The following is a 19055-nucleotide window of genomic DNA, read 5'->3' on the forward strand; positions in this document are numbered from 1 at the left end:
GTAGCAAGACTCTAAGCCTGAAGGGAAGATTAGTGACGTTGGCAACAAAAAAACGACAATGTACAAAGGTTTGTTCTATCTGCTAATCTGAGTCGCCATGAAACGAAACAACATCATTGGGGCTTGCCTCAAAGCCATTCATTTTAGCCAGCTAGATTTGCTTATAGTTGACAAAAAAATGTCAAAACACCCCCACATTAATATTTTAAAATATCAACACACTTGAATGAAAATGTATTAAAAATGAGCAGTAAAGTGATTCTTCAAAGCCCACAAAAGCAAAAAATAAGCTTTTTAAGTACATATTTATGTATATAGTGCTGTTTTGTAAGTATGTATAGAGTGCTCCGTGCTCACCTGTGCGTGCTGGAAGCCGACCAAGGTGTGAAAGCGCTCACTAAAAAGTAAGCAGCGGTAGCTGCTTGCCCAGCACTGACTGATCTCAGGTCAGTTGTGCACCTGAAAGGAGTGAATGATTGATGGAAAGCTGTTCAACATTGGGCGGGGTGACTTGTTTGTGTCCAGTTTAGTTTCTCTTGGTTCTCACAGACTTATTTTTCAAAGTACAGTATCACGCTTGGATGTGTTGCACTGGTGTGAATGTAGGTCTAAACGGTCATTTGCCCAAATAGGTACTGCAAAGCATCCCAGAACAGAATCTGTTCACCTGAAAACATGGGAGTTGCCAGACATATCTCACTGGGGCAAGTGTCCCAGTATTGATCTGCAGTACTCCAGTATAAATTTCACCGGTAAAAAATAAATAAAATAGTTTTAAGTCTACATAGCATAATCTACAGAATACAGTGATCCCTTCTTTTTCGCAGTAAATGGGAACCAGAACCAGCCGCGTTAACTGAAAAACCTTGAAGTAGCCTACCCCAAACCCCCACATAAACAAAACAAAAACAAAAAAATGGTGTTCAATGTATTTATTCAGATTTAGCATTGGAAAGATATACAGTGCCTTGCAAAAGTATTCGGCCCCCTTGAACCTTGCAACCTTTCGCCACATTTCAGGTTTCAAACATAAAGAAATAAAATTTTAATTTTTTGTCAAGAATCAACAACAAGTGGGACACAATCGTGAAGTGGAACAAAATTTATTGGATAATTTAAACTTTTTTAACAAATAAACTGAAAAGTGGGGCGTGCAATATTATTCGGCCCCCTTGCGTTAATACTTTGTAGCGCCACCTTTTGCTCCAATTACAGCTGCAAGTCGCTTGGGGTATGTTTCTATCAGTTTTGCACATCGAGAGACTGACATTCTTGCCCATTCTTCCTTGCAAAACAGCTCGAGCTCAGTGAGGTTGGATGGAGAGTGTTTGTGAACAGCAGTCTTCAGCTCTTTCCACAGATTCTCGATTGGATTCAGGTCTGGACTTTGACTTGGCCATTCTAACACCTGGATACGTTTATTTTTGAACCATTCCATTGTAGATTTGGCTTTATGTTTTGGATCATTGTCCTGTTGGAAGATAAATCTCCGTCCCAGTCTCAGGTCTTGTGCAGATACCAACAGGTTTTCTTCCAGAATGTTCCTGTATTTGGCTGCATCCATCTTCCCGTCAATTTTAACCATCTTCCCTGTCCCTGCTGAAGAAAAGCAGGCCCAAACCATGACGCTGCCACCACCATGTTTGACAGTGGGGATGGTGTGTTCAGGGTGATGAGCTGTGTTGCTTTTATGCCAAACATATCGTTTTGCATTGTGGCCAAAAAGTTCAATTTTGGTTTCATCTGACCAGAGCACCTTCTTCCACATGTTTGGTGTGTCTCCCAGGTGGCTTGTGGCAAACTTTAAACGAGACTTTTTATGGACATCTTTGAGAAATGGCTTTCTTCTTGCCACTCTTCCATAAAGGCCAGATTTGTGCAGTGTACGACTGATTGTTGTCCTATGGACAGACTCTCCCACCTCAGCTGTAGATCTCTGCAGTTCATCCAGAGTGATCATGGGCCTCTTGGCTGCATCTCTGATCAGTTTTCTCCTTGTTTGAGAAGAAAGTTTGGAAGGACGGCCGGGTCTTGGTAGATTTACAGTGGTCCGATGCTCCTTCCATTTGAATATGATGGCTTGCACAGTGCTCCTTGAGATGTTTAATGCTTGGGAAATCTTTTTGTATCCAAATCCGGCTTTAAACTTCTCCACAACAGTATCTCGGACCTGCCTGGTGTGTTCCTTGGTTTTCATAATGCTCTCTGCACTTTAAACAGAACCCTGAGACTATCACAGAGCAGGTGCATTTATACGGAGACTTGATTACACACTGGTGGATTCTATTTATCATCATCAGTCATTTAGGACAACATTGGATCATTCAGAGATCCTCACTGAACTTCTGGAGTGAGTTTGCTGCACTGAAAGTAAAGGGGCCGAATAATATTGCATGCCCCACTTTTCAGTTTTTTATTTGTTAAAAAAGTTTAAATTATCCAATAAATGTTGTTCCACTTCACGATTGTGTCCCACTTGTTGTTGATTCTTGACAAAAAAATTAAATTTCATATCTTTATGTTTGAAGCCTGAAATGTGGCGAAAGGTTGCAAGATTCAAGGGGGCCGAATACTTTTGCAAGGCACTGTACATATAAGACATGTTTATTCTCTTTCTCTCCCCATAGTATACTAATAAAAAAATATATATATGAAAAAAAATAAAAATATATATGAAAAAATATGTGCATATACCTGTATATATTCTATTTTGATGTTTTTTAAGCATTTCAAATTTAACTAGGCCTGCAAGCAGGACTGAACGGGCCCTCGCAATCTAGCGCAACTCGGACGTCATGCAACTCGGACAGTGTGCAGGTCAGGGTGGTGGCAGATCGTCCTCTCTAATCATCTCATTAGAACCTAACATGCGCGAAAGTTGCCTCTTTACATTCACACACCTAAGAGATAAAAACCCCTATTGGACAGAGGACTACAAAAAAGGAGCGAATAAAGGGTCATCACAGCAACAGACAGAGACATGTGGACATGGGCCGTAAAATAAGTATTTTAAAAGGTCTTGAAACTACAATGACCAACCTGAAAAGAACTGGACATATATTTTAAAAAATGAGTGACTTTCTATTGCCACTAGTTGGCGCTGTAGGGTTGATGCAAATGACCCCTACAGGACCCTTCAGACTATGACTCAACAAGCACGATATGTTTGGCGCAGATATGTTGTAGAAGTTATGACTGTTCAAAACTTGTGGTGAGACGAAATGGCTTCAGTCATTTTTACTTCTCCTGTTGGACCCTTCTGCTTCAACCAAACCTCAGTATTTTTCATCAGGCACCTGAACACATGTCTTCAGGCTCCCCTGATGCAGGTTTGAGGTGAATAGATTTTTTTTTCCTTGGAGGAGGAGCCTGTTTCGTAAAAAAGGCATTTCCTGTTCCCACTAGGGGGCGCTAGGCCTAATGAGTAATATTTCAATGCACTCGTGTTCAGGGTGGGATCCCGCACATACATGCCAGATATGAAAAAGATTCAACGTTGTTTCAAGGAGCTATTAGTCCTTTACTGAATTTGTCATTTTGCCGAAAAAATGGCCGACTTTGGCACCACGCCCAGGTCAGACCCATGAATGAAAACACACCATTTTGAAAAGTTTAGATTTCATAGGTCTCCTGAATTGTCTAACCAATTTTGAAGATGATCCAATTGATTCCCTCTGTGACAAGGTCTCAAATGTGCACCCTGTTAATTGATAAAAATTTCACATTCGATCCAAAATACCCGATTTCCTGTTGGGTTTGGAATATGGGTGCAAGAGACTTTTTGGAGCAATTTTGCACAAGGTATCGACTCCCCAAATTTCATTGCTCTACGTTAAAAAAACCTAATAGGAAACGCCTTTTTGAAAAATTCAAGGGGGCGCCACTGAGCCATTTTGTTACATTTTTTTGTAACGTTGCAAGATTATCGAAATCCACACAAAGCCGCATGTATGTGCAAAATTTGGTGAGTTTTCGTGCATGTCCAGGCCTCCAAATGTAAACTGTACTAGAAATGGACAGAAATTTCACATTTGATCCAAAATACCCGATTTTCTGTTGGATTTGGAATATGGGTGCAAGAGGCTTTTTTGAGCAGTTAGGCATAAGGTATCTACTCCCCAAATTTCATTGCTCTACGTTGAAAAAACCCAACAGGAAAGGCCTTTTTTAAAACTTCTTTCTGTCGCCACTAGTTGGCACTGTAGAGTTGATGCAAATGACCCCTACAAGAACCTTCAGGGTATGACTCTCAACAAACACGGAAAGTTTGGCGCAGATATGTTGCATATCTGCCGAGTTATGACTGTTCAAAGTTTTTGGCGAGACAAATTGTTGACGGTCATTTTCACTTCCAGTTTGGACCTCTCCGCTTCAATGAAACCTCAATATTTTTCATCAGGCACCTGAACACATGTCTTGAGGCTCCCCTGAAACAGGTTTGAGGTCAATAGATTTTTTTCCCTTGGAGGAGGAGCCTGTCTCGTAAAGAAGGCCATTTCCTGTTTCCACTAGGGGCGCCAGGCCTAATGGGTAATATTTCAATGCAGTCGTGTTCAGGCTGGGATATCTCATAAACATGCTAAAAATGAAAAAGATTGAACGTTGGATCACGGAGTTTTTAATCATTTTCTGAATTTGGTATTTTGCCTAAAAATGGCCGACTTTGGGACCACGCCCAGGCCAGACCCTTGAATGAAAACACACCATTTTGAAAACTTAAGATCTCATAGGTCTCCTGAATAGTCTGACCAATTTTGAAGACGATCCAACTTTATCCTTCAGCGACAAGGTCTCAAATGTAAATCGATAAAATTTCGCATTTGACCCAAAATTTCCAGCTTCCTGTTGGGTTTGGAATATGGGTGCAAGAGACTTTTTGGAGCAGTTTTGTACAATGTATCGACTCACTAAATTTCATTGTTCTACGTTGAAAAAACCTAATAGGAGAGGCCTTTTTGAAAATTTCAAGGGGGCGCCACTGAGCCATTTTGTTAAATTTTTTTGTAGATTATCAAAATTTACGCAAAGTTGAATGTATGTGCAAATTTTGGTGAGTTTTCGTGCATGTTCAAGCCTCCAAACGTAAACTCCAACTGTGAACCGAAAAAATTTCACATTCGATCCAAAATACCCGATTTCCTGTTGGATTTGGAATATGGGTGCAAGAGGCTTTTTTGAACAGTTAGGCATAAGGTATCTACTCCCCAAATTTCATTGCTCTACGTTGAAAACCTGAGAGGAGAGGCCTTTTTGAAAATTTTAAGGGTCAAGGGGGCGCCACTGAGCCATTTTTTGACATTTTTTCAAAACGACGCAAGATTATCGAAATTTACGCGAATCTGCACGTATGTGCAAATTTTGGTGACTTTTCGTGCATGTTCAGGCCTCCAAATTGGCCATTTTCATTTGCCATGAAGAAAGAAGAATAATAATAATAATAATAATAATAACTAGGCCTGCAAGCAGGACTGAACGGGCCCTCGCAATCTAGCGCAACTCGGACGTCACGCAACTCGGACTGTGTGCAGGTCAGGGTGGTGGCAGATCCTCCTCTCTAATCATCTCATTAGAACCTAACATGCTCGAAAGTCGCCTATTTACATTCCCACACCCAAGAGATAAAAACCCCTATTGGAGAGAGTACTACAAAAAAGGAGCCACTACTGAGCTGTGCAGCCAAGCCCTTATTCAAAACCAAAATTAATCTTCTAACTGGGCCAATTCGACCAAGTGTGCCAACTATTGTGGCTCTATAAGCTCCCTGAGTCTCTGAAAAAAAATATTTCCTTTAAATGGCGAACAAAGGGTCGTCACGGCAACAGACAGAGACACGTGGACATGGGCCGTAAAAAAGTATTTTAATAGGTCTTGAAACTACAATGACCAACATGAAAAGAACTGGACATGTTTTGGAAAAACGAGTGACTTTATATCGCCACTAGTTGGCGCTGTAGGGTTGATGCAAATGACCCCTACAAGGCCCTTCAGGGTATGACTCTCAACAAGCACGGGAAGTTTGGCGCAGATATCTTGTATATCTGCCGAGTTATGACTGTTCAAAGTTTTTGGAGAGAAAAATTGTTGACAGTCATTTTCACTTTCCTGTTTGGACCCCTCCGCTTCAACGAAACTTCAATATTTTTCATCAGGCACCTGAAGACAGGTCTTAAGGTTTCCCTTATGCAGGTTTGAAGTAGATTGATTTTTTCCCTTTAGAGGAGGAGTGTGTCCCGTAAAAAAGGGCATTTCCTGTTCCCACTAGGAGGCGCCAGGCACAAATGGTAAATTTTCAATCCAGTCCTGCTCAGGCTGGTATACCTCACACACATGCCAGATTTAAAATAGATTGAACGTTGTATGAGGGAGTTATCAGTCATTTTCCGAATTCGGTGTTTTGGCGAAAAAATGGAAGAATTTGGCGCCCCGCCCAGGTCAGGCCCGTGAATGAAAACACACCATTTTTATAACTTAAGATTTCATATGCCTCATGAACAGTCTCACCAATTTTGAGAATGATCAAACTAATTCCCTAGGTGCCAAGGTGTAAAATGTGCACACTGTAAATCGATAAAAAGTTCACATTCAATCCAAAATACCCGATTTCCTGTAGGATTTGGAATGTGTGTGCAAGAGACTTTTTGGAGCAGTTTTGCACAAAGTTTTGACTCTCCAAATTTCATCACTCTATGTTAGAAAAACCTAAATGGAGAGGCCTTTTTGAAAATTTCAAGGGGGCGCCACTGAGCCATTTTGTTAAATTGTTTCGTAACGTTGCAAGATTATCGAACGTTATCCAAAGCCGCATGTATGTGCAAATTTTGGTGAGTTTTTATGCATATTCAAGCCTCCAAATGTAAACTCTTACTGTGAACCCATGAAAATTTCACATTCGACCCAAAATACCCGATTTCCTGTTGGATTTGGAATATGGGTGCAAGAGACTTTTTGGAGCAGTTTTGCATAAGGTATCTACTCCCCAAATTTCCTTGCTCTATGTTGAAAAAACCCAATAGGAAAGGCCTTTTTTAAAACTTCTTTCTGTCGCCACTAGTTGGCACTGTAGAGTTGATGCAAATGACCCCTACAAGAACCTTCAGGGTATGACTCTCAACAAACACGGAAAGTTTGGCGCAGATATGTTGCATATCTGCCGAGTTATGACTGTTCAAAATTTTTGGCGAGACAAATTGTTGACGGTCATTTTCACTTCCAGTTTGGACCTCTCCGCTTCAACGAAACCTCAATATTTTTCATCAGGGACCTGAACACATGTCTTGAGGCTCCCCTGAAACAGGTTTGAGGTCAATAGATTTTTTTCCCTTGGAGGAGGAGCCTGTCTCGTAAAGAAGGCCATTTCCTGTTCCCACTAGGGGGCGCCAGGCCTAATGGGTAATATTTCAATGCAGTCGTGTTCAGGCTGGGATATCTCATATACATGCTAGAAATGAAAAAGATTGAACGTTGTATCACGGAGTTTTTAATCATTTTCTGAATTTGGTATTTTGCCCAAAAATGGCCGACTTTGGGACCACGCCCAGGTCAGACCCTTGAGTGAAAACTCACCATTTTGAAAACTTAAGATCTCATATGTCTCCTGAATAGTCTGACCAATTTTGAAGACGATCCAACTATTTTCTTCAGCGACAAGGTCTCAAATGTAAATCGATAAAATTTCACATTTGATCCAAAATTTCTGGCTTCCAGTTGGGTTTGGAATATGGGTGCAAGAGACTTTTTGGAGCAGTTTTGCACAATGTATCGACTCGCCAAATTTCATCGTTCTACGTTGAAAAAACCTAATAGGAAAGGCCTTTTTTAAAATTTCAAGGGGGCGCCACTGAGCCATTTTGTTAAATTTTTTTGTAGATTATCAAAATTTACGCAAAGTTGCATGTATGTGCAAATTTTGGTGAGTTTTCGTGCATGTTCAGGCCTCCAAATGTAAACTCAAACTGTGAACCGATAAAAATTTCACATTTGATCCAAAATATCCGATTTCCTGTTGGATTTGGAATATGGGTGCAAGAGGCTTTTTTGAACAGTTAGGCATAAGGTATCTACTCCCCAAATTTCATTGCTCTACGTTGAAAACCTGAGAGGAGAGGCCTTTTTCAAAATTTTAAGGGTCAAGGGGGCGCCACTGAGCCATTTTTTGACATTTTTTCAAAACGACACAAGATTATCGAAATTTACGCAAAGCCGCACGTTTGTGCAAATTTTGGTGACTTTTCGTGCATGTTCAGGCCTCCAAATTGGCCATTTTCATTTGCCCTGAAAAAAGAAGAATAATAATAATAATAATAATAATAACTAGGCCTGCAAGCAGGACTGAACGGGCCCTCGCGATCTAGCGCAACTCGGACGTCACGCAACTCGGACTGTGTGCAGGTCAGGGCGGTGGCAGATCCTCCTCTCTAATCATCTCATTAGAACCTAACATGCTCGAAAGTCGCCTATTTACATTCCCACACCCAAGAGATAAAAACCCCTATTGGAGAGAGTACTACAAAAAAGGAGCCACTACTGAGCTGTGCAGCCAAGCCCTTATTCAAAACTAAAATTAATCTTCTAACTGGGCCAATTCGACCAAGTGTGCCAACTATTGTGGCTCTATAAGCTGCCTGAGTCTCTGAAAAAAAATATTTCCTTTAAATGGCGAACAAAGGGTCGTCACGGCAACAGACAGAGACACGTGGACATGGGCCGTAAATAAGTATTTTAATAGGTCTTGAAACTACAATGACCAACCTGAAAAGAACTGGACATGTATTGGAAAAACGAGTGACTTTCTATTGCCACTAGTTGGCGCTGTAGGGTTGATGCAAATGACCCCTACAACGCCCTTCAGGGTATGACTCTCAACAAGCACGGGAAGTTTGGCGCAGATATGTTGTATATCTGCCGAGTTATGACTGTTCAAAGTTTTTGGAGAGAAAAATTGTTGACAGTCATTTTCACTTTCCTGTTTGGACCCCTCCGCTTCAACGAAACTTCAATATTTTTCATCAGGCACCTGAAGACAGGTCTTAAGGCTTCCCTTTTGCAGGTTTGAGGTAGATTGATTTTTTCCCTTTAGAGGAGGAGTGTGTCCCGTAAAAAAGGGCATTTCCTGTTCCCACTAGGAGGCGCCAGGCACAAATGGTAAATTTTCAATCCAGTCCTGCTCAGGCTAGTATACCTCACACACATGCCAGATTTAAAATAGATTGAACGTTGTATGAGGGAGTTATCAGTCATTTTCCGAATTCGGTGTTTTGGCGAAAAAATGGCCGACTTTGGCACCCCGCCCAGGTCAGGCCCGTGAATGAAAACACACCATTTTGATAAATTAAGATTTCATATGCCTCATGAACAGGCTCGCCAATTTTGAGAATGATCAAACTAATTCCCTAGGTGCCAAGGTGTAAAATGTGCACACTGTAAATCGATAAAAATTTCACATTCAATCAAAAATACCCGATTTCCTGTTGGGTTTGGAATATGCATGCAAGAGACTTTTTGGAGCAGTTTTGTACAAGGTATTGACTCTCCGAATTTCATCCCTCTACGTTGAAAAAACCTAAATGGAGAGGCCTTTTTGAAAATTTCAAGGGGGCGCCAGTGAGCCATTTTGTTACATTTTTTTGTAACATTGCAAGATTATCGAACGTTATCCAAAGCCGCATGTATGTGCAAATTTTGGTGAGTTTTTATGCATATTCAAGCCTCCAAATGTAAACTCTTACTGTGAACCCATGAAAATTTCACATTCGATCCAAAATACCCGATTTCCTGTTGGATTTGGAATATGGGTGCAAGAGACTTTTTGGAGCAGTTTTGCATAAGGTATCTACTCCCCAAATTTCCTTGCTCTATGTTGAAAAAACCCAATAGGAAAGGCCTTTTTTAAAACTTCTTTCTGTCGCCACTAGTTGGCACTGTAGAGTTGATGCAAATGACCCCTACAAGAACCTTCAGGGTATGACTCTCAACAAACACGGAAAGTTTGGCGCAGATATGTTGCATATCTGCCGAGTTATGACTGTTCAAAGTTTTTGGCGAGACAAATTGTTGACGGTCATTTTCACTTCCAGTTTGGACCTCTCCGCTTCAACGAAACCTCAATATTTTTCATCAGGGACCTGAACACATGTCTTGAGGCTCCCCTGAAACAGGTTTGAGGTCAATAGATTTTTTTCCCTTGGAGGAGGAGCCTGTCTCGTAAAGAAGGCCATTTCCTGTTTCCACTAGGGGGCGCCAGGCCTAATGGGTAATATTTCAATGCAGTCGTGTTCAGGCTGGGATATCTCATATACATGCTAGAAATGAAAAAGATTGAACGTTGTATCACCGAGTTTTTAATCATATTCTGAATTTGGTATTTTGCCCAAAAATGGCCGACTTTGGGACCACGCCCAGGTCAGACCCTTGAGTGAAAACTCACCATTTTGAAAACTTAAGATCTCATATGTCTCCTGAATAGTCTGACCAATTTTGAAGACGATCCAACTATTTTCTTCAGCGACAAGGTCTCAAATGTAAATCGATAAAATTTCACATTTGATCCAAAATTTCCGGCTTCCTGTTGGGTTTGGAATATTGGTGCAAGAGACTTTTTGGAGCAGTTTTACACAATGTATCGACTCACCAAATTTCATCATTCTACGTTGAAAAAACCTAATAGGACAGGCCTTTTTGAAAATTTCAAGGGGGCGCCACTGAGCGATTTTGTTAAATTTTTTTGTAGATTATCAAAATTTACGCAAAGTTGCATGTATGTGCAAATTTTGGTGAGTTTTCGTGCATGTTCAGGCCTCCAAACGTAAACTCCAACTGTGAACCGAAAAAATTTCACATTTGATCCAAAATATCCGATTTCCTGTCAGATTTGGAATATGGGTGCAAGAGGCTTTTTTGAACAGTTAGGCATAAGGTATCTACTCCCCAAATTTCATCGCTCTACGTTGAAAACCTGAGAGGAAAGGCCTTTTTGAAAATTTTAAGGGTCAAGGGGGCGCCACTGAGCCATTTTTTGAAATTTTTTCAAAACGACGCTAGATTATCAAATTTTACGCGAATCTGCACGTATGTGCAAATTTTGGTGACTTTTCGTGCATGTTCAGGCCTCCAAATTGGCCATTTTCATTTGCCATGAAGAAAGAATAATAATAATAATAATAATAATAATAATAATCCTTTGCATTACAATAGGGCCTTCGCACGCCTAGTGCTCGGGCCCTAATAATCCTTTGCAAAACAATAGGGCCTTCGCACGCTTAGTGCTCGGGCCCTAACTAGGCCTGCAAGCAGGACTGAACGGGCCCTCGCAATCTAGCGCAACTCGGACGTCACGCAACTCGGACTGTGTGCAGGTCAGGGTGGTGGCAGATCCTCCTCTCTAATCATCTCATTAGAACCTAACATGCTCGAAAGTCGCCTATTTACATTCCCACACCCAAGAGATAAAAACCCCTATTGGAGAGAGTACTACAAAAAAGGAGCCACTACTGAGCTGTGCAGCCAAGCCCTTATTCAAAACCTAAATTAATCTTCTAACTGGGCCAATTCGACCAAGTGTGCCAACTATTGTGGCTCTATAAGCTCCCTGAGTCTCTGAAAAAAAATATTTCCTTTAAATGGCGAACAAAGGGTCGTCACGGCAACAGACAGAGACACGTGGACATGGGCCGTAAAAAAGTATTTTAATAGGTCTTGAAACTACAATGACCAACATGAAAAGATCTGGACATGTTTTGGAAAAACGAGTGACTTTATATCGCCACTAGTTGGCGCTGTAGGGTTGATGCAAATGACCCCTACAAGGCCCTTCAGGGTATGACTCTCAACAAGCACGGGAAGTTTGGCGCAGATATCTTGTATATCTGCCGAGTTATGACTGTTCAAAGTTTTTGGAGAGAAAAATTGTTGACAGTCATTTTCACTTTCCTGTTTGGACCCCTCCGCTTCAACGAAACTTCAATATTTTTCATCAGGCACCTGAAGACAGGTCTTAAGGTTTCCCTTATGCAGGTTTGAAGTAGATTGATTTTTTCCCTTTAGAGGAGGAGTGTGTCCCGTAAAAAAGGGCATTTCCTGTTCCCACTAGGAGGCGCCAGGCACAAATGGTAAATTTTCAATCCAGTCCTGCTCAGGCTGGTATACCTCACACACATGCCAGATTTAAAATAGATTGAACGTTGTATGAGGGAGTTATCAGTCATTTTCCGAATTCGGTGTTTTGGCGAAAAAATGGAAGAATTTGGCGCCCCGCCCAGGTCAGGCCCGTGAATGAAAACACACCATTTTTATAACTTAAGATTTCATATGCCTCATGAACAGTCTCACCAATTTTGAGAATGATCAAACTAATTCCCTAGGTGCCAAGGTGTAAAATGTGCACACTGTAAATCGATAAAAAGTTCACATTCAATCCAAAATACCCGATTTCCTGTAGGATTTGGAATGTGTGTGCAAGAGACTTTTTGGAGCAGTTTTGCACAAAGTTTTGACTCTCCAAATTTCATCACTCTATGTTAGAAAAACCTAAATGGAGAGGCCTTTTTGAAAATTTCAAGGGGGCGCCACTGAGCCATTTTGTTAAATTGTTTCGTAACGTTGCAAGATTATCGAACGTTATCCAAAGCCGCATGTATGTGCAAATTTTGGTGAGTTTTTATGCATATTCAAGCCTCCAAATGTAAACTCTTACTGTGAACCCATGAAAATTTCACATTCGACCCAAAATACCCGATTTCCTGTTGGATTTGGAATATGGGTGCAAGAGACTTTTTGGAGCAGTTTTGCATAAGGTATCTACTCCCCAAATTTCCTTGCTCTATGTTGAAAAAACCCAATAGGAAAGGCCTTTTTTAAAACTTCTTTCTGTCGCCACTAGTTGGCACTGTAGAGTTGATGCAAATGACCCCTACAAGAACCTTCAGGGTATGACTCTCAACAAACACGGAAAGTTTGGCGCAGATATGTTGCATATCTGCCGAGTTATGACTGTTCAAAATTTTTGGCGAGACAAATTGTTGACGGTCATTTTCACTTCCAGTTTGGACCTCTCCGCTTCAACGAAACCTCAATATTTTTCATCAGGGACCTGAACACATGTCTTGAGGCTCCCCTGAAACAGGTTTGAGGTCAATAGATTTTTTTCCCTTGGAGGAGGAGCCTGTCTCGTAAAGAAGGCCATTTCCTGTTCCCACTAGGGGGCGCCAGGCCTAATGGGTAATATTTCAATGCAGTCGTGTTCAGGCTGGGATATCTCATATACATGCTAGAAATGAAAAAGATTGAACGTTGTATCACGGAGTTTTTAATCATTTTCTGAATTTGGTATTTTGCCCAAAAATGGCCGACTTTGGGACCACGCCCAGGTCAGACCCTTGAGTGAAAACTCACCATTTTGAAAACTTAAGATCTCATATGTCTCCTGAATAGTCTGACCAATTTTGAAGACGATCCAACTATTTTCTTCAGCGACAAGGTCTCAAATGTAAATCGATAAAATTTCACATTTGATCCAAAATTTCTGGCTTCCAGTTGGGTTTGGAATATGGGTGCAAGAGACTTTTTGGAGCAGTTTTGCACAATGTATCGACTCGCCAAATTTCATCGTTCTACGTTGAAAAAACCTAATAGGAAAGGCCTTTTTGAAAATTTCAAGGGGGCGCCACTGAGCCATTTTGTTAAATTTTTTTGTAGATTATCAAAATTTACGCAAAGTTGCATGTATGTGCAAATTTTGGTGAGTTTTCGTGCATGTTCAGGCCTCCAAATGTAAACTCAAACTGTGAACCGATAAAAATTTCACATTTGATCCAAAATATCCGATTTCCTGTTGGATTTGGAATATGGGTGCAAGAGGCTTTTTTGAACAGTTAGGCATAAGGTATCTACTCCCCAAATTTCATTGCTCTACGTTGAAAACCTGAGAGGAGAGGCCTTTTTGAAAATTTTAAGGGTCAAGGGGGCGCCACTGAGCCATTTTTTGACATTTTTTCAAAACGACACAAGATTATCGAAATTTACGCAAAGCCGCACGTTTGTGCAAATTTTGGTGACTTTTCGTGCATGTTCAGGCCTCCAAATTGGCCATTTTCATTTGCCCTGAAAAAAGAAGAATAATAATAATAATAACTAGCCCTGCAAGCAGGACTGAACGGGCCCTCGCGTATGGCGCAACTCGGACGTCAAACAAAGTCGGAGGGCAGGCAGGTCGGGGCGGTGGCAGTGGACAACAGACAGATATCCAGGCAGATATATTGCATGTCTGAATGTTCAGAATTAGTGGGGAGAGAAAATGGCGACGGTCATTATGACTTTCCTATGGGACCCCTCTGCTTTAACAAAACAAAATTGTTTATTAGGCACCTGAACACGGTCATTATGACTTTCCTTTTGGACCCCTCTGCTTTAACGAAACAAAATTGTTGATCAGGCACCTGAACACATGTCTTAAGGCTCCGCTGATTCAGGTTTGAGGTCAATTGATTTTTGACCCTGAGAAGCAGGAGCCTTTCTATTTAATTAAAAGTGTGTTTCCTGTTCCCACTAAGGGGCGCCAGGCGTAATGAGTAATATTTCAATAAAGTCATGTGCAGGCTGAAATACTTCACATTCATGCCAAATATGAAAAAGATTGCACCTTCAATCAGGAAGTTATTACCGTATTTTTCGGACTACAAGTCGCACCTGAGTATAAGTCGCACAAGCCAGAAAATGCCCAACAAAGAGAAAAAAAACATATATAAGTCTTACCGGAGTATAAGTCGCAATTTTGGGGGAAATTTACTTGATAAAATCCAACACATAGAACAGATATGTCATCTTGAAAGGCAGTTTAATATAAAAATACAATAGAGAACAACATGCTGAATAAATCTACAGTGTACAGTGCATAAACAACGAAATGCGAATATACTGTCCTCACCAGGACGCTACCGCTCGGTCCTGGCTATATACAGCGAACTCCAAAAAGACAATGCTGGATGTCCGCATAATTTGTTGAATCAATTTGGTCCTCGATAGCAAACAGGTTCACATCACCGTAAATAAATGATAATTACGTACTATTACAGCAATAATGTAACAGATTAGCATGCGTTCGCTAGCATTAGCACACCATTCAAACAACCACACAACTGGCTGTAAGTGTCCGCTCGCGGGTGGAAAACACACAACAACAGAAAAGATGATACACGCAGGCGTTGCCTCTGTAGAGATATTTTAAAGGCATAAACAATGAACGTAGGTTCGCAGCCGTCTTTCTCTCTCGCTAACTAGTCCACTCACTCACTCACTCACTCACTCACTCACTCACTCACTCACTCACTCACTCACTCACTCACTCACTCACTCACTCACTCACTCACTCACTCACTCACTCACTCACTCACTCACTCACTCACTCACTCACTCACTCACTCAGAGCTACGTGGCTGTCTGTCTTCTTCTGGTGTGCAAGCGCTTATTCACGTAAACAAGTGCGAGTGCGCTCCCAGGTGGGCGTGAAAGCGCCACAAACTAAATGCATCCATTTCAATATAAAAAAGTCAATTATACAATTGAACATACATTGCCAAAGGCAGAACGCGAACGTGGCCATAGCTATTAACAGTTATTCAGATAACTATAGCATGCTAACAAGTTTACAAAACCATCAGTCCAAAACACCAAAATAACACGGGAAATTATATCATAATGTGTTAATAATTTCACTCACCAGGGGGCACCAGGCCTAATGGTTTTGTAAACCTGTTAGCATGCTATAGTAATCTGAATAACTGTTAATAGCTATGGCCACGTTCGCGTTCTGCCTTTGGCAATGTATGTTCAATTGTATAATTGACTTTTTTATATTGAAATGGATGCATTTAGTTTGTGGCGCTTTCACGCCCAACTGGGAGCGCACTCGTTATTATTATTTTTTCATGGCAAATGAAAATGGCCATAGCTATTAAGAGTTATTCAGATAACTATAGCATGCTAACAAGTTTACAAAACCATTAGTCCAAAACACCTAAATAACATGGGAAATGTTATCATAATGTGTTAATAATTTCACACATAAGTCACTGCTGAGTATAAGTCGCACCCCAAACCAAAATATGAAGAAAAAAAAACACGACTTATAGTCGGAAAAATACAGTAGTCTTTTACTGAATTGTATTGTCAAAAATAAGACACATTTGCTCCCCTGCCCAGGAAAGGGCCGTGAATGAAATGTCACCATTTTGATAACCTAACATCTCATATGTGTCATGAACATTCATTCATTCATTCATTTTCCATGCCGCTTTTCCTCACGAGGGTCGCGGAGGTGCTGGAGCCTATCCCAGCTAACTCGGGGCAGTAGGCAGGGGACACCCTGAACTGGTTGCCAGCCAATTGCAGGGCACAAGGAGACATACAACCATTCACGCGCACACTCATAGCTACGGACAATTTAGAGTGCTCAATCAGCCTACCATGCATGTTTTTGGGATGTCTGACCAATTTTGAGAAGCATTCAACTTACTGCTTCGGCGTAATGGTCTCAAACGTGCATGCAGGTTTTTGACAAAAATGCAAGATTCAATCCATAATACCCGATTTCCTGTTGGGTTTGGAATATGGGTGCAAGAGACTTTTTGGAGCAGTTTTGCACAACGTATCCACTCCCCAAATTTCATCACTCTACGTCGAAAAAAAATAATAGGACAGGCCTTTTTTAAAAATTGAAGGGGGCGCCACTGAGCCATTTTATTACATCTTTTGGCAATGTTGCTAAATTCATGAAATCTACATGAAGCCACATGTATGTGCACATTTTGGTGAGTTTTCGAGCATGTTCAGACCTTGAAATTTGCCATTTTGAGAGAAAATGCCGAGGGTCTTTTCACTTTCCTGTTTGGATACTGCAACATCAACGAAAACTCAATATTTTTCATCAGATACCTAAAGACATGTCTTAAGGCTCCCCTGATGCAGGTTTGAGATCAATTGATGTTTTTCACCAGGAGGAGGAGCCTTTTTCGTAAAAAAGGGTGTTTCCTCTTCCCACAAGGGGGCGCCAGGCCTAATGGAAAATATTTCAATGCAGTCGTGTTCAGGTTAAGACACCTTACATGCATGCCAAATATGAAAAAGATTGGACCTTGTATCAGGAAGTTATTAATCATTTACTGAAATTGGCGCGTTGCCAAAAAAACACCTGACTTTGGTACCCCGCCCAGGTCAGGCCCGTGGACGAAAACTCACCATTTTCACAACTTAGTATCTCATATGTCTCATGAACACTTACACCAATTTTGAGGAAGATCCAACGTACTGGCTCGGCGCAACGGTCTGAAACGTGCATGCTGGTTTTCGCCCAAAATGCTATGTTTTTCAACATTCAATCCAGAATATCCCATTTCCTGTTGGGTTTGGAATATGGGTGCTTTAGACTTTTTGAAGCGGTTCTGGACAACGTATCCACTCCCCAAATTTCATCGCCCTACGTTGAAATACATCAAAGCAAAGGGCATTTTGAAAATTGCAAGGGGGCGCCACTGAGCCATTTTTTTATTTTTTTTGTAAACGTTGCCAAATTTTCGAAATTTTCGCGAAGCCGGATGTATGTGCAAATTTTGGTGAGTTTTTGAGCATGTTCAGGCCTTCAAATTGGCCATTTTCATTTGCCATGAAAAAAAAAAAATAATAATAATAATCCTTCGAAGAACAATAGGGCCTCGCACGCTGAGAGTGCTCGGGCCCTAAATATATTGCATGTCTGAATGTTCAGAATTAGTGGGGAGAGAAAATGGCGACGGTCATTATGACTTTCCTATGGGACCCCTCTGCTTTAACAAAACAAAATTGTTTATTCGGCACCTGAACACGGTCATTATGACTTTCCTATTGGACCCCTCTGCTTTAAGGAAACAAAATTGTTGATCAGGTACCTGAACACATGTCTTAAGGCTCCCCTGATTCAGGTTTGAGGTCAATTGATTTTTGTCCCTGAGAAGCAGGAGCCTTTCTCTTTAATTAAAAGGGTGTTTCCTGTTCCCACTAGGGGGCGCCAGGCGTAATGGGTAATATTTCAATAAAGTCATGTGCAGGCTGAAATACTTCACATTCATGCCAACACTAGGGGGCGCCAGGCGTACTGGGTAATATTTCAATAAAGCATTTTTGGGGGAAATTTACTTGATAAAATCCAACACATAGAACAGATATGTCATCTTGAAAGGCAATTTAATATAAAAATACAATAGAGAACAACATGCTGAATAAATGTACAGTGTACAGTGCATAAACAACGAAATGCGAATATACTGTCCTCACCAAGTCGCTACCGCTCGGTCCTGGCTATATACAGCGAACTCCAAAAAGACAATGCTGGACGTCTGCATAATTTGTTGAATCGATTTGGTGCTCGATAGCAAACAGGTTCACATCAACGTAAATAAATGATAATTAGGTACTATTACAGCAATAACGTAACAGATTAGCATGCGTTCGCTAGCATTAGCACACCATTCAAACAACCACACAACTGGCTGTAAGTGTCCGCTCGCGGGTGGAAAACACACAACAACAACAGAAAAGATGATACACGCAGGCGTTGCCTCTGTAGAGATATCTTAAAAGCATAAACAATGAACGTAGGTTCGCAGCCGTCTTTCCCTCTCGCTAACTCGCCCACTCACTCACTCACTCACTCACTCACTCACTCACTCACTCACTCACTCACTCACTCACTCACTCACTCACTCACTCACTCACTCACTCACTCACTCACTCACTCACTCACTCACTCACTCACTCAGAGCTACGTAGCTGTCTGTCTTCTTCTGGTGTGCGAGCGCTCTTCTTCACGTAAACAAGTGCGAGTTCGCTCCCAGGTGGGCGTGAAAGCGCCACAAACTAAATGCATCCATTTCAATATAAAAAAGTCAATTATACAATTGAACATACATTGCCAAAGGCAGATCGCGAACGTGGCCATAGCTATTAAGAGTTATTCAGATAACTATAGCATGCTAAGAAGTTTACAAAACCATTAGTCCAAAAGACCAAAATAACATGGGAAATTTTATCAT

The 19055-nt window shown here is 41.1% G+C and overlaps 1 protein-coding gene across 1 annotated transcript in view; it reads right to left on the bottom strand.

The window, feature by feature from the left end:
* The window catches only part of sgk2a (serum/glucocorticoid regulated kinase 2a), a 31767-nt gene extending 31332 nt beyond the window's left edge, over positions 1 to 435 (bottom strand). The window contains exon 1 of the mRNA XM_057830619.1: positions 358 to 435. The gene's annotated coding sequence lies outside the window, so the exon portion shown is untranslated. The remainder of the gene's footprint in view (positions 1 to 357) is intronic.
* Between the last annotated feature and the right edge of the window lie 18620 nt (positions 436 to 19055).

This window comes from Corythoichthys intestinalis, chromosome 2 (assembly GCF_030265065.1).
Source record: "Corythoichthys intestinalis isolate RoL2023-P3 chromosome 2, ASM3026506v1, whole genome shotgun sequence".
In the NCBI taxonomy this organism is placed as follows: domain Eukaryota; kingdom Metazoa; phylum Chordata; class Actinopteri; order Syngnathiformes; family Syngnathidae; genus Corythoichthys; species Corythoichthys intestinalis.